Source organism: Bidens hawaiensis, unplaced genomic scaffold (assembly GCF_021521415.1).
Source record: "Bidens hawaiensis isolate Kalapana, Puna unplaced genomic scaffold, B.hawaiensis_p1.1 tig00011436_1, whole genome shotgun sequence".
Classification (NCBI taxonomy): Eukaryota; Viridiplantae; Streptophyta; class Magnoliopsida; order Asterales; family Asteraceae; genus Bidens; species Bidens hawaiensis.
This window is the reverse complement of record NW_027491890.1, coordinates 580,132-595,947: the sequence shown is the minus strand read 5'-3', so window position 1 is coordinate 595,947 and position 15,816 is coordinate 580,132.

Genomic DNA, 15,816 nt, shown 5'->3' with positions numbered 1-15,816 from the left:
TCTCTACCCAGTTACCTTTCCGTTTCCGCGAAGCGTTTAGCTGCTGTCATGATGGCATCCCATGTGGATGGCATGCCGTCTTTACCCGTTAAGGTGCGGATGAGCTCTGGATCTTTCGCGCCCTGGATGAAAGCTGCGCGAACAAGATCTTCGCTAATAGCGCCCAGACTCAGCTTCTTTGAGTTGAAGCGAGTGATGAAGTCTAGCAAAGATTCATCTTCCTCTCGGATGCAGTTGAGGATCGTCCATTGCTCTTCAGTGTACTTTCTTTGTTGACTGAAGTGTTGGCTGAACTTCTGTTGGAAGTCTGCCCAATCGTAGATGTGGTGGACCGGTAGACGGTCAAACCACGCTCTAGCCGCTCCAACCAGCGTCATCTGGAACATATAACACCACGTGGGTTCCGTCCAGTTGCTGACGGTTGCCCCCGCTATGAATCTGTTCAAATGATCGTCTGGGTCAGATATACCATCATAAGTGCCGATGTTGGACATCTGTTTGGCACTTCTCGGGGCGATTGCTTCCGCAATGTCCCTTGCAAACTTGGATGTTCCCGCATTTGCAGCAGTTGGTCTGAAGGTTTTAGAGAAGTCACGTGAGTTTCCACCCGCGTTTTTTGGTTTGAAGGTTTCTCCAAAATTCCTTCTCGGTTGGAAGTCCGTGTCCTTACGCTTCCCTTTCGCCCTATGGCGAGGGTTTGCGTTGGTGTCGGATTCCTCCCGATCATCGTCCGAGTACTCGCACTCACTGCTCATGTTGAGCTGTTGTCGAGTACTTCCAAATTCTTCAGCCTGTTGAAGTGAACGCAAGCGTTCATCCAACTCAGCTTGGAATTCCTTCTGACATGCTTCCGCCCACGCTTTAACTTGTTCAAGTGTTTGGCGGGGGAGCCTCATCTGTTGTTTTTCCACCTGGGTATCAATGAATCCCAGGGGATGATTGTTTACTGCACTTGCCCCGGCTCGAGTGACCGGGGTAGTGTTCGTAAAATTTACTGCACTTGCCCCGGCTTGGGTAACCGGGGTAGTGTTCGTAAAATGTGTGTATTCGCCGGTGTTCCCCCCAGTAGCTGGGGTTGTGGTTACCGGGGTTTCTTGGTTACTCCCTGGCCTGGGGACCGGAGTAACGTTAACCATCTTTCCAGAAGTTTTGAAAAAACTGAAAATTAGTTCTAGCTTTTATGCACGGATGGCGCCAATGAAGAAACACTAGTGACCCCGGGCAGATTACGGATAATCTGGGGGTTAAATAGATGTTTCCTACCTCTTCACCCCTTGATTGAATTAAAAAAGAAATCAGACAAAACAACAAATGTATGTATAAGTGGATTGTAACAACATAACGGCTTCATCATAATAAATATTATATCTTCTTTTTTCAGTTTTTATCTTCTTAATGTTCTGATGAGCTTATTGCAAATAGAGAAGCAAGCTAGTAAGGTAGAATGCATAAAAAAAGTTATTCTAATAAGGATTTATATTGCACATGAAGAAATTAGTACCAAAAAGAAAATTATACAAATCAATGTTGAAGATCATCGACTTTGTTATTCGATGAGGAATCGTGATGATAGTTTCTTGACACCATGTTGACAAACAAATACTAAAGATGATGCTAAGTGTTATTGATTCAATGTTGATTAGAACTGCTAGCCCTATTGATACTAATTGGAATGACACGAGTAAAGGTTAAAAATGCTTTCTTGGGACAGCTCCTCAAGTAAATTTTTTAACGTTGTACTAGCAAAAATTGAAATCTAAACATGTTCCAAGATCATAACCTAATGGCATACACTTTATTACAAAGCTAAAACTCAATTCGATAATTCATAATAACCAAACACTTTTCACAACAGTAGGTGTGTGCACGTTTGGTTCGGTTATTAGCCTAAAATAAATTAACCAATCAGTTTTCGATAAATCGGTTCGGTTTGTTCGGTTTCTTTAATAACCATAATCAAATTTTGAGTAAAAGTTTTACTTAGAAATACCTGAAATTGATGCATATATACATGAAATGAAGGTCTAAATACATTGAATTACTTAAAAATCATCAAGTATTAGCCTTTGTGATTTGAAGTCAAATTTTGAACCGTCTTCCTTAGATTTATGGCCACAATACACAGATCCATAAAGTGGCAATATGGCCCGTGCGTAGAAAACACAATTCGTGTAAGCGTAGTAAGCCCAAATTAACCATAAAATGTTAATAGGCCTATAATTCCTAGTTTTAATCCCACTCCTCAAGTCCAAACCTCCAGCCCAAATGCTAGGTCCATAACTCCATATCACATTAGTTGATCCATATCCGTCTCCAAATTTTACACTCCCATTCCTAGAGGTGCAAAAAAAACCCGAACTCGGAACCGGACCCGAAATAAATACCCGGAACCGGTTTTTCTAATACCCGGGTTTTTAATACCCGAACCCGAACCCGACCCTATCCGTAGGGTACGGATAGGGTATGCATTTTGGCACTAAAACCCGAACCCGAACCCGAACCGGACCCGATTTGTACCCGGTAATACCCGAAAACCCGATTTGTACCCGGTAATACCCGAATCCGGAACCAAGGTTTTTCAATACCCGAAACCGGGTATTTCAAATACCCGATGTATACCCGAAAAATACCTTAAAAATACCCGAATAATACCCCTAAAAAGTGTAAACTTTTAAAAAAATCCAATCTATATAAAAAAATACCGGAAAAAAACCCGAAAAAACCTGTAAATAGAGTTTTTTCAATACCCGATAATAGGGTATTCAAATACCCGGTTTTAGAATACCCGGTTCTATACCCGACCCGAACCCGATGTATAGGGTATGATTTATAGAGACAATACCCGACCCGAACCCTACCCGATTATTACCAATACCCGGTCATACTCGAACCCGGTTCTATACCCGAATCCGGGTATTTAGAAAACCCGATTTGTGTACCCATTCCCACATAAGGCTGACTGCTGAGGGAACTGGAAACCAAAACAAGGCAAATGATTTTCAATTGTAAATTTTATTTATATATAATATAAGATTGAAATATAATGCTTATTATCCCTTCAAGAAAATGTTTTTTTAATAAGTTATATGAATTTCCTTAATTATAAAACTTACAATGTAGATTATAATACCTATATATAATCTTTGCTCTCCAATTCAAACATAAAGCAACTGGAAAACCAAAACAAGGCAAAAATCGGAATTTGCTTTATTAGTTTTTATTCTTTATTATGTTTTTCAGTACATTAATTGGATTTTTTTATTAAAAAAAGAAAATACACTTTTTTTTTTCTGAGTATTCTGAACAAAAATTAACGAAAACCAAGTTGTTTTAAAATAAAAGTATTTTTTGGTCTCATAAATGGTTTCACAATATTGTCAATGAAAAGCTATAATTAGTATATTATATATTGTTGAGCTGTGTTTTATTTCTAAGTCTCCTTAAAATAAAATTTTCACTGAATTTGGTGATGATAATTAAAGAAGTTTTATTGTTTATAGAATATTATGATAATGCTAAGAAAACTATTCATCTTTTTATTTGTGCAGTTATGGTTTTAGCCTTGTAAGTTCAAAAACCGAGTTCAAAGATACATCAACCATTTGTCGATCTATCTGTTTTACTAGTAAACTACTAGGGCTAGCCCACTTAGTAAAGATCATGTTTCTTAAAACAGAGGTCACAAGTTCAAACAATTTTGTCTATTTCCGTTTTATAGATATATACTCCTGTCATCAAATATTATTAAAATAAAATATACTATAGAATTAGTAATTTAGAGTTTTTTAACTCAACTTGTTTAATTAATTTTCAATTAGAGTGACTGACTTAAGATAAGATATGATCTAAATCGATCATTTTTTTCTTTATATTTTGTAAGCATATGTGAGTAGAATATATCAGTTTGTAAACTCAAAAGGCCTTCAACTCCCTCAGCAATGCATCACATTGATGTAGAAATCCCATAAAAGCAAACCAAAAATAACAAAATAATAATATTGAAAAATTAAGGGCCCCATAAGAAGTGTTTGATATTGGGGTATAAGTGGTAGCTCCACTTAGACACACCTATCTTCTATTAAGGCAAAACATTTGAAGTGAAGGCAACAACATGCCATGCACTTTACAAGCCAAACAAGTGGTGTTGACTTAGTTTGGGCTTTTCCTTTGACCTTTTTCTTGATGTGGATGCACAATGGGAAGCTAATATTAATAGCTAGCTTCATTCAAAAGTTACATGCTTGCCCCAACAATCATTTACTTTTCTTTGTTTCTTCCCCTTTTCCCATATTATTTTTGTAATCTTGAAACACAAATGGTTACAAAGTGGTTAAAGCTACTTTCCATTTCTTGAAACTTGAATCCTTCAATGATTCACTTCCACCAACATGTTTTATTATATTCGTGTCATCAAAAACACTAAAAGTACATGCGGTAACATTAACAAAACGTTATATAGGTTTTATATAAAGGCCGGACAAACTCTAGAAACATGACTAATCGATTGTCAGCATTCTTATCCAATCATTCAACGATAATGACATGTAAATATGTAATATTTCTTTAGAGTAATGTTTATGTTATACCTATTAATGTAGCAATATGATGTCATCATAAAAGGGAAAAAAATGTAGAAACTTTATAAACAAGCTGGGAATATTGGGCCAGAAGAGGGGGCATGTCTTATGTAATGATAATAGATGTGGAGATTCTAAGCAAAAGTCCAAATCAAACACCATAAACATTTATAAAAAGGGTCTTATGGTGGTTACTTTAGACACAATTAAGATTGGTCATAGTGATCTTTCTCTCTCTAATATTCAAATGCATGTTCTATAGGTTGTATATGCAAGTAATTGTTGCACATGTAGTGTGTGGCTTTGAGATGATTATGACACTTTGTGCTTACAAGCTAACTAAGCAATCAAACCATCTTACTTACCCACATGTAGGTTGGTGAGGCTTCCTTTCACGTCTTCTTTTGGAGTTTATTGTTATTGCTTTTCATATACAATATACGATATACCAATCAAAGGGTTTCTAGCCTAGTCTTATATAATGGTGTTCTCTCAATGAGTTTCACCGTCCTATAATAAACGATGGTGTAGATTTGGGAATAGAATTAGTGGTATGTGAGTTAGTCGTTCTAAAACAAATTAAAAAATAAAAATACCAAGTCCATCCCTGAGAATCCCTAAAAATTCGAGGCACATGGCGAGTAAACAAAAGCAGGTCCTCAAAATATAACTAGTATATCATTTAACAATTATGATACCAGTAAACAAAATTACTGAATCGAAATTATTGATAATAAATAGTTACACGAATCGTGAAGCTAGCTCCTATAAATTTTAGAGGCAAGGTTATTGACCAATTCTTTATAAATCCTACTCTCAAATATCACATTTTCAATTACTTGATAAATAAATTAACAACCATACCATTTGGGTTGTATTTTCAAAGCTTAATAAGGAGAAAAACAAAAATAAAATAACATAATAAAAGGGGTCACATGAAGCATGGAAGAATTTTGTTTTTTTAATCTTTTAGAAAAATAAAACCCTCCTCCTGCGAATTGAACCTCGAACATTTGGTTCTGAATAAGACCAGGACTATTTCCAATATACCACATAGTCATTTTATGGTTTTTTATTTTAAAACAAAGTTATATATATAGATACTAATGTATTTTCAATATGAATAAACAAGCAGGCAATCCCACAAATATCACTTAATACACATAACACTTAAGGGTTCGGGTTGTTTAGTAGCCTTTTAACAGTCATTAAGAGACTACCTCTTAACAGTTCATAAGCTCTTGGTAAAAATATAGCCTTAAGTCTAAACAATTAAAAGGTAACCATTAAGAGACTATAAACCATTAAGAGGTAGTGTTTTAATAACTATTAAGAGGCTACCAAACGCAGATGCGATCAAATTGTAATTAAAAAAACTTACAATTGATTTTGGCCCACCATTATATGTACCGAATATACAAGGTTTCGATTTCACCCTTCACGTCCAAGTTTTTTCTGTATCCCTGAATATACAATTGTTTTGGGTTTCCCAACGTTCATGTTTGTCCTTTTTGTTCCTTTGAATTTTCAAATAAAATAACGTGACGTAAAATGATGTCTTCCAGATGTTTATGTTTTTAAGAATACTACTATCGGCATGCAAAAATCAAATGTTAATAATTTGTTCACGATCATCTAAATCTTACGGGTTTATTATTATTATTATTATTACAATAACAGTAACGCAATATAATAATTCTCTGCTTGTGGCTTAATGGTATGAGATTTAGGTTTTCTAGTGGAGACTCAAGTTCGAACCCCCACTTAGGTCATTCTTTTAGTGTATATTGAAAATGAAAGATTTAATCAAGGCCTTGTTCGAAGATTATCAGTTTGAACCCCGAGCTCACCCATGTTTTCGTTCCACCGTGTGTTATGCAGAGAGTTATGCTCTTTTGGTTGCTCAACGACTGTCAAGTGGCAGTCGGCGGTATGGTTTTCAGGGGAACGCACAAGTCAATTAGCATGGAACCGGTTAAAACAACATAGTCTAGCAAAATGGGACATCAGGACTCTCCAAATTTAGAGAGTACAATAGTCTAAATACAAGAAAGTCGTCGTTATAAAAAAAATTAACCCAATATAATATCAATAAAAAAATTGATTTATGTTGGGTATACGTATAATTTGTTTCCTTTTGATATACTTTTAGCTAGTTTCTTGAATCAATATCCAGAAATTAATTATGTGTACTTATATTGTATGTACAACGTTTGAAAAAATAGTGAAAATATGAATGGATTTTAATAACTTTGTACATAAATGTCATTCAAATATAAGAAAACTGTACATACATAACTATTTTTTAAGCGATAACTTTTATAAACAAAGACAAAACTAGTGAAAATTAAGCTAGAGTCAACAAACAAATAAATTAACTATATTGATATGTGGGAGATATAGTTGATAATTTAAAGGTTTGCGTTCTTGTTGTTAGTTTGCAACGGATTAAGATGTGTTTATAATATGCCTATCTATATCTATACTATATATAAAGAATGAGTGAGGGACCTCTTAATTTTTAATACAATGCATAAAATTAAGACATTTTAGGGGCATAAACTTGTTGTTTTTAGTACAAAATACAATGCATAAAATTAAGACATTTTAGGAGCAATTTTGTCTTTTGATAATTTTGTCTTTTAGCAAAAGTAAAATTATACGGTTGATTTTGTCTTCCCTCCTTAAAGAGGTTTCGGGGACGAAACCTACTATTACATAAACAGATTCGGATAAAACTTGCGCATCTCATCCTCAGCTTCCCATGTAGCGTCCGATCCCTTGCGATGCTTCCATATCACCTTCACTAAAGGTATAACCTTGTGACGAAGCTGCTTCTCCTTGCGGTCAACTATCTCGATCGGTTGCTCCATGTAGATCAACTGTTCATCAACCTCAATGTCCATTAATGGCACGTGGGACGTGTCATCAGCTAGACATTTTCTCAGATGAGAAACATGGAAGGTTGAATGAATTCCTTCTAACTCTTCTGGCAAATCCAGCTTATAAGTCACTTCACCTACACGATCTATAATCTTAAACGGTCCAATGTACCTTGGACTCAACTTTCCCCTCTTCCTGAAACGAATGATTCCTTTCCAAGGCGAGACCTTGAGCATCACATTGTCACCAACGTTAAACTCAATCGGTCGTCGCCGCTTATCAGCATATGACTTCTGTCTGTCTTGAGCAGCTTTCATTCTTGCCTTGATCTGATCGAACTTCGAAGAGGTTTCTTACACAACTTCTAGGCTTCCCATCTCCTTCTGACCAATCTCTCCCAACACATCGGGGTCCTACATCGTCTACCCTAAAGCATCTCAAACGGTGGCATACCAATACTTGAATGGTAGCTGTTGATATAGGAGAACTCTGCTAGATGCAGATGATCATCCCAACTTCCTCCAAAGTCTAAAACACAAGCACGTAGCATATCCTCAAGGGTTTGGATCGTCCTTTCCGACTGTCCATCGGTTTGAGTATGATACGCCGTACTGATGTTCAATCTTGTTCCCATAGCTTCGTGGTACTTCTTCCAGAACCTCGAAGTAAACCGTGTATCTCTATCAGACACGATCGATAACGGTACTCCATGCTTAGATACAACCTCTTTAATGAACAAGCTTGCTAACGTTTCTGACGAGATAGCTTCTCGTATAGGCAGAAAGTGAGCACTCTTGGTCAAACGGTCCACAATCACCCAGATGGTATCATCGTGGTTAGCTGTACGAGGTAGCTTAGTTATGAAATCCATGGTGATGTGTTCCCATTTCCATTCTGGTATCTCCAAGGGTTGCATCTTTCCATAAGGCTTCTGGTGCTCTGCCTTGACTTGCAAACAAGTTAAGCACCTACTGACATAATCTATCACATCATTCTTCATTCCTGGCCACCAATAATCTCTTTTTCAAATCCTGGTACATCTTCGTAGTTCCTGGAAGAATCGAATATCTTGACTTATGAGCTTCATCTAAAATTCGACCTCTGAGATCTCCATGGCGCGGGATCCACATACGGTCAAACCTAGTCTTAACACCATGAGTGTTTTCCATTAGCTCGTCTTGCTGGCCGTAAATTCTTTCTTTTTTTACCAACTTCTCGTCTACTAGTACCTCTGACTGCACCTTGATGATTTCTTCGAAAAGGCTTGAATTCATAATCAATTTGTATGACTTCACAGTTGCAAGGACTTCCTCATTCTTATGGCTTAGTGCATCGGCGACCACGTTAGCTTTACCAGGGTAGTACTTAATATCGCAGTCGTAATCCTTTATCAATTCTAACCATCTTCTCTGCCTCATGTTCAATTCTTTCTGCTCGAAGAAGTACTTTAAACTCTTATGATCTGTATAAATAGTACACTTAGTACCGTACAGATAATGCCTCCATATATTAAGAGCATGCACTACAGCTGCTAACTCTAAATCATGCGTCGGATAAGTACTCTCGTGGACTTTCAACTGTCTAGACGCGTAAGCTATCACCTTTCCCCTATGCATCAACACGCAACCTAGCCCTTGATGCGAGGCATCGGCACAAACAACTAAATCCTCGTCACCATTGGGTAGAGCAAGGATTGGAGCTTGCGTGAGTCTCTTCTTTAATTCCTCAAAGGCTTCTTCTTGAAACTTTCCCCAACTGAATACTATCGACTTTCGGGTCATACCAGTCAGCGGCGCGGCTATCTTGGAGAAACCCTCGATGAATCTTCTATAGTAGCCAGCTAACCCTAAGAAGCTTCGTATATCAGTCGGATTCTGTGGAGTCTTCCAATTCGTTATTGCCTCAATCTTAGCTGGGTCCACGGTAATCCCTTCAGGATTAATCACGTGACCAAGAAATTGCACTTCTCGCAACCAGAACGCGCATTTCGAAAACTTAGCATACAACTTCTCTTTCTTCAGAGTTTCCAATACTTCTCTCAGATGCTCGGCATGGTCAGACTCGCGCTTTGAATAAATCAATATATCATCAATGAAGACGATAACCGACTTATCCAACATCGGCCGACACACCCTATTCATTATGTCCATAAATGCTGCATGAGCATTTGTTAGACCGAATGACATTACGAGGAACTCGTAGTGTCCATACCGTGTTCGGAACGCTGTCTTAGGGATGTCTGCCTCCTTCACTTTCAGCTGATGATAGCCTGATCTGAGATCTATTCGTGAGAACCAACTTGAACCTTGCAGTTGGTCAAACAGATCATCAATCCTTGGCAAAGGATATATATTCTTTACCGTAAGCTTATTCAACTCACGATAGTCTATGCACATTCTCATACTTCCATCCTTCTTCTTCACGAACAACACTGGTGCGCCCCACGGGGAAACACTTGGTCTTATGAAACCCTTGTCGAGGAGTTCTTGCAGTTGGGACATCAATTCTTTCATCTCAGACGGAGCTAGACGGTAAGGTGCTTTCGCGACGGGCTGGGCTCCTGGTATTAAATCTATCTGGAATTCTATCTCTCGCTCCGGTGGTAACCCCGGAAGATCCTCAGGGAACACTTCTGGGTAGTCACACACGATAGGAACATCTTTCATTTCTTTCGTCTCGGCCGTAGCGTTGACAACATACGCCAGGTAGGCACCACATCCTCGGCGTAATAACCCTTCGGCTTTTATCATCGAAATGACGTTAAACCCTGAACTTTCTTTATCACCGTAAACCGTGTGACATCTGCCCCGATCCGACCCGACCCAGGTACCCGTTTCTCCGACCCGATCTCTTTCTTTTATGATCTAGTATTTATTTATACTTATATTTTACTTTTAATAATAATATATATTTTCCTTCCTGCCTCTTTCTCTCTCTTTCTTTCCGCCGTCCCGTCCCTCTCCTTCTCTCTTTCCGCCTTGTTTCCCTCTTTTTCTTCTAACTCTTTGCTTGTCCTTTGTTCCTTCCCGCCTAAGGTTGTCTGCGCAGCTCCACGCGCCAGACCCCTTACAAGGAATCCTGCGTGAAGACCACCTGTTTCAGCGATACGCGAGACGAACTCTTCTCGCAGCGCGCTAAGAATTGTAATTCTTCTCGCAGCGCGCTAAGAACGGTAGTTCTTCCCGCGACGCGCTAAGGATTGTAGTTCTTCTCGCAGCGCGCTAAGAATCGTAGTTCATCCCTCGACGCGCGAAGAATTATAGTTCTTCCCGCGGCGCGCTAGGAATTTTAGTTCCTCCCGCGGCGCGCTAAGAAATGTGATTCTTCCCGCGGCGCGCTTAGAAATGTAGTTCTTTCCGCGACGCGTTAAGGATAGTTCTGTCTGCCTTCGCGCTCGCGCTCTCTTGACCTTCTGTGTCTGCCTTCGCGCCTTAGCCTTCTCGCGCTGAATCCTTCGAGTTTTCTTCTGTTTAAATCTAGCCGTTTGCTTTTGTGTTGTCTTATCTTTTGAGCTGTTGACCTAATCTGCTTTATGTCTGAAAAGTTACTTTCGGCGCAGCATGCGCACCAACCCCATTGGTTGACAGATAAAGTGACTGACATTATCTTTTGAGATCTGCTTTTTCCATGCTTGACCAGTACCTTTATCTGACCCGCCCATGCTTTTTACTGTTCCCTGTCAGCTTTTCCTTTGCCCCCTGCAGCTGCCATATCTTTCCATATCTTTTGCTTTTGGAATCTTTTACTTTTTGAGATCTTTTCCCCTTTTTCTAGGGATTGTGTTCCCTAGGGTTTCTCTATAAATAATAATGTTATTTTCTTAACACTACACACACAAACACTTAATCTCTCCTGTTCTCCTTGCTCTCTCTGCCGCCTCCCTCTCTGCCTCCGTCTTCCTCCCTGTTCTGTCCTGCTCTTCCGGTAATATATATATATTATATATAATAATTTACTTATTAATTATGCTAACTTATAATCAAGACTTAAAACCAATCATTAAAACAATAATCTTATTTATAGGTTAACTTGTGCTTGTTTAAAGTTGGTTCTTGCTTTATCTTACACCGCATCGTTTATCAAGTGAGTAATCTCGTACCTAATCCCTTTTTGCTTTTAAATGTTTTGGGATGTTCATGTGTTCATACAAACTTAGAGTCTTAAACTTGTTTATGAACTTTAGTCGCGCAGTATCCCATGTGTTGAGGACGTTTACTTGGCTGTTTATTTGTATGTGTGTATCATTAACCGCTTTGTTCGGCCTATTCCGCAGTTTTCATGGATCCATTAGATGAACACGGGAGACCTATCGTTTACGGTTTTCTTTGTTTACACTTGCACAGATGTTTTCTCGTTTTTGTGCTCAATTGGGAGCACGGATTGAACTATGAACTATGAGCTATGATCTATCTAGGCTTGATCACAATCTGATTGCACCCTTGTTAAACACCAGACATACACGTGTTGCGCGCAGATTTATTGTTACCTATGTATTGTATTAAACTTGATTTCTCACCAACACGCAAGTGTTTGACGTTTATTTTAACACATGTTCAGGTTTGCAGTAGCTGTTTTGGAGCTTGTGGACACATAGGAAGTTTCTTTATTTTGGACCTAGATTAAAATGTATCAAGACAAGTTTTTGCTGTTCGAATATTATAATTTATAATATATTGATTTATGATGTTTTATGTTATCTTGTGTTTACCCTGCGCGTGCGCGAATGAATGTATTTATTAAATATTGACACCCAATAGTGTCACGAGTAATGAAACAATATGTGGCGCCCCGATGTATAATCCGCCTTTGGTCGGGGTGTTACAGATTGGTATCAGAGCTCGTTGACTTTAGGATAGGTGGTTAGACGTAACGGCCTAGAATACCTAAGAGTCCCTTCTCGCGCATGAGAGAAATCTCATGTTTGCGCGCTTATTGTTAATTACTCGTTATTTATGAGTATGCTCGCGCTTGCGCAGTATATGATTTTATGTTTTATTTCGCGATATTTCGATTTTTGTTGAATTTCGATTTTTATTGATTTTACTTACATATTCGTTTGTGGGATTTGAAAATCCGAAAAGTCATGGTGATACATGAATAGTTGATTTTCAATTTCCATTTACGATTATGTTCTGAGGTTGGAGACTTGAAAAGTCATGGTGATACATGAATTGTCAACCTCCAATACTCATTTTCTTGTATATTTTATATTGAAGATTGGAAAGTCATGGTGATACATGAATCGTCAATCTCCAATACTCGTTTACTCGTATATTTTAAATTGGGAATTCGGAAAGTCATGGTGATACATGAATTGTCGATTTCTGATTCGAATTTGTTACCTTTATTAAGTCTGCATTAGGGTCATTTATTTTACTTTAACTTTTGATAGCATCTGACTCCGTGAAACCAAGCTTTATAAGATTAAAACTTTGCGCTAAAACCAAGATATTAACTAAAATTAAAATTTTTATAGAATGCCTCCGCTATCTCGCCAATTTCAGAGAAGAGAAGCCTCGCGCATGCGTAGACAGCAACGTTCCCAGGAAATGGCCGCCGCGATAGCCCAAGCCTTGAGCCAAAACAATACCAGCACCACAGGTTACAACATTAAATCCTTTAACGCGGGTAACCCTCCAAAGTTCACAGGTCTTGAAGGAGCCACCGTGATGCTCCAGTGGCTTGAGAAAATAGAAAACACTTTCCTCCACACCCAATGCCCCTCAGACAGACGAACCCTATATGCTTCCAGTGTCCTGGAATCTAGAGCGCTTACATGGTGGAATGGAGTAGCTCATGCGCGTGGCGCAGAAGCTGCTTCTAGCATGCCCTGGGAGGAATTCAAAGAAATTCTGACGCGAGAATTCTGCCCTCCCAACGAAGTTAAGCGCCTGGAAGAAGAATTTTGGAATCTTAAGCAGTACAGCGGAGAAGCGCGCGAATACGCGACGCGCTTCCACGAGCTAAGCTTACTGGTCCCTCACCTTGTTACCCCTTCACGCCGAGCAATCGAGAAATTCCTTGGGGGTCTCCCCATGGAAATTCAAGATTCTGTATGGGCCAGAAACCCAGTTACCCTCTCTGACGCCATCGAGTTGGCCGCTGTGCTCAGCGACAACCATGTCAGAGCAGGAACCCTGTTCCTGCGGGGAACTGAGAAGACCAAACTCACCAAGACTGCCCCTGAACCAACAGAAACCAAACCTGAACCCTCAAACCGTAACAACCTCAAGCGCAGGCGCAAGGCCTATGCGCTTACCAACCCGCCCATTGCCCAGCAACCCATCTACCAACCCCCAGTTTACGCGCCTAACCCTCTGTCAGCCTACCCAACACCTCCTGTAGTCCATAACTATGCCTTAACCAATCCCGCACTCCCTGCCCCGCCAACTAAGAAACCTTACACAGGAAATCAACCCTTTTTCCCAACCTGTAGATTTCACCACCCAACCCAAACCCCGTGTCGACTTTGCAACCGATGTGGCCGTACTGGTCACACTGCTGAAAACTGTAGAGTCCTTCCCGCCAATCCAATTGCGCCAACACCACCAGTCTACCCGCAGAATCCACAACCAACCTACCAAAACCCACGACCCAGATCGTGCTTTAACTGCGGTGATCCCAGTCATTTCCGGAACGCGTGCCCAAGACTACAAGTTCAGATTACACAAGCGAATCCGGTGAACCAGATTTCAAACCAAGTGACGCGTGGACGAGCTTTTAACATAACCGCGCACCAAGCGCAAGCGAATAATGACGTAGTTAATGGTACATTTTTGCTTAACGGATTTTATGCTTCTATACTTTTTGATACTGGCGCCGATCGAAGTTTTATCTCTCGCGCCTTTGAGCAGAAGCTTGCGCGACCGCGCGATAACTTAAAAGAAGATTTTTCAGTTGAATTGGCTAACGGTGAAACTGTTTTAATTAACTCGGTGATTAAAGATTGCACGCTTAACCTTAACGAAAACGATTTTCTGATTGACCTCATCCCCATGCCTCTTGGAAGCTTTGATGTTATCATTGGTATGGACTGGCTCTCGAAGAATCGCGCCGAAGTTATTTGCGCCAAGAAGTTGATTCGCATTCCTCGAGAAAATGGTGATCTTCATATCTACGGCGAAAAACCCTCCAGTGGTCTTAAACTTATGTCTTGCGCCGAAGCCCAAAGACTCATGCGGAAGAAGTGTATTGCATTTCTAGCCCATGTGGTTAAACCTGCTGAAGAAAAGAAGCTTCGCGATATCCCCGTCGTGCGTGATTTCCCTGAAGTTTTTCCTGATGATCTTCCTGGTATCCCTCCCGCTCGTGAAGTCGAGTTCCGTATTGATCTTGTCCCTGGTGCTTCCCCCGTAGCTAAATCTCCTTACCGTCTTGCACCCGCTGAGATGCAAGAATTGGCCAGCCAACTTCAAGAGTTGACTGCTAAAGGATTCATTCGCCCTAGCTCTTCGCCCTGGGGTGCTCCGGTGTTGTTCGTTAAAAAGAAAGATGGATCGTTTCGCATGTGTATTGATTACCGCGAGTTGAACAAACTCACCATTAAGAACCGGTATCCCTTACCGCGTATTGACGACCTCTTTGATCAACTCCAAGGTGCCTCTTGTTTCTCCAAGATTGATCTCCGCTCTGGCTATCACCAGTTGCGCATCCGCGATGAAGATGTTCCGAAGACTGCTTTTCGTACTCGTTATGGCCATTTTGAATTCTTGGTCATGTCCTTCGGTTTAACCAACGCACCCGCCGTTTTCATGGATCTAATGAATCGGGTGTGTAGGCCTTTCTTGGATAAATTCGTGATCGTGTTTATCGATGATGTTCTGGTGTATTCTAAGACCAAGGCCGAGCATGAGCAACATCTCCGATTGGTGTTGCAAAAGCTTCGAACCGAGCAACTCTATGCTAAGCTTTCCAAGTGTGAATTCTGGTCTGATGAAGTACAGTTTCTTGGCCATGTTGTGAACAAGATGGGTATTCATGTCGACCCATCCAAGATTGAAGCAATCAAGAACTGGATTACGCCATCCTCTCCTTCTGAGATCCGTTCCTTTCTGGGCTTAGCTGGTTATTACCGGCGCTTCATTTCGAACTTCTCGAAGATCGCTTTGCCTTTAACAGCTCTAACGCACAAAGGTAAACCGTATATTTGGGGCTCGAAGCAAGAAGAAGCCTTTCTAACGCTCAAGCGTTTGTTGTGTGAAGCTCCTGTTCTTGCGCTACCTGAGGGTAATGATGATTTTGTCGTGTATTGCGATGCATCCAACCAAGGTCTCGGTTGTGTTCTTATGCAACGAGGCAAGGTTATCGCTTACGCATCAAGGCAACTTAAGGTTCATGAAAAGAATTATACAACTCA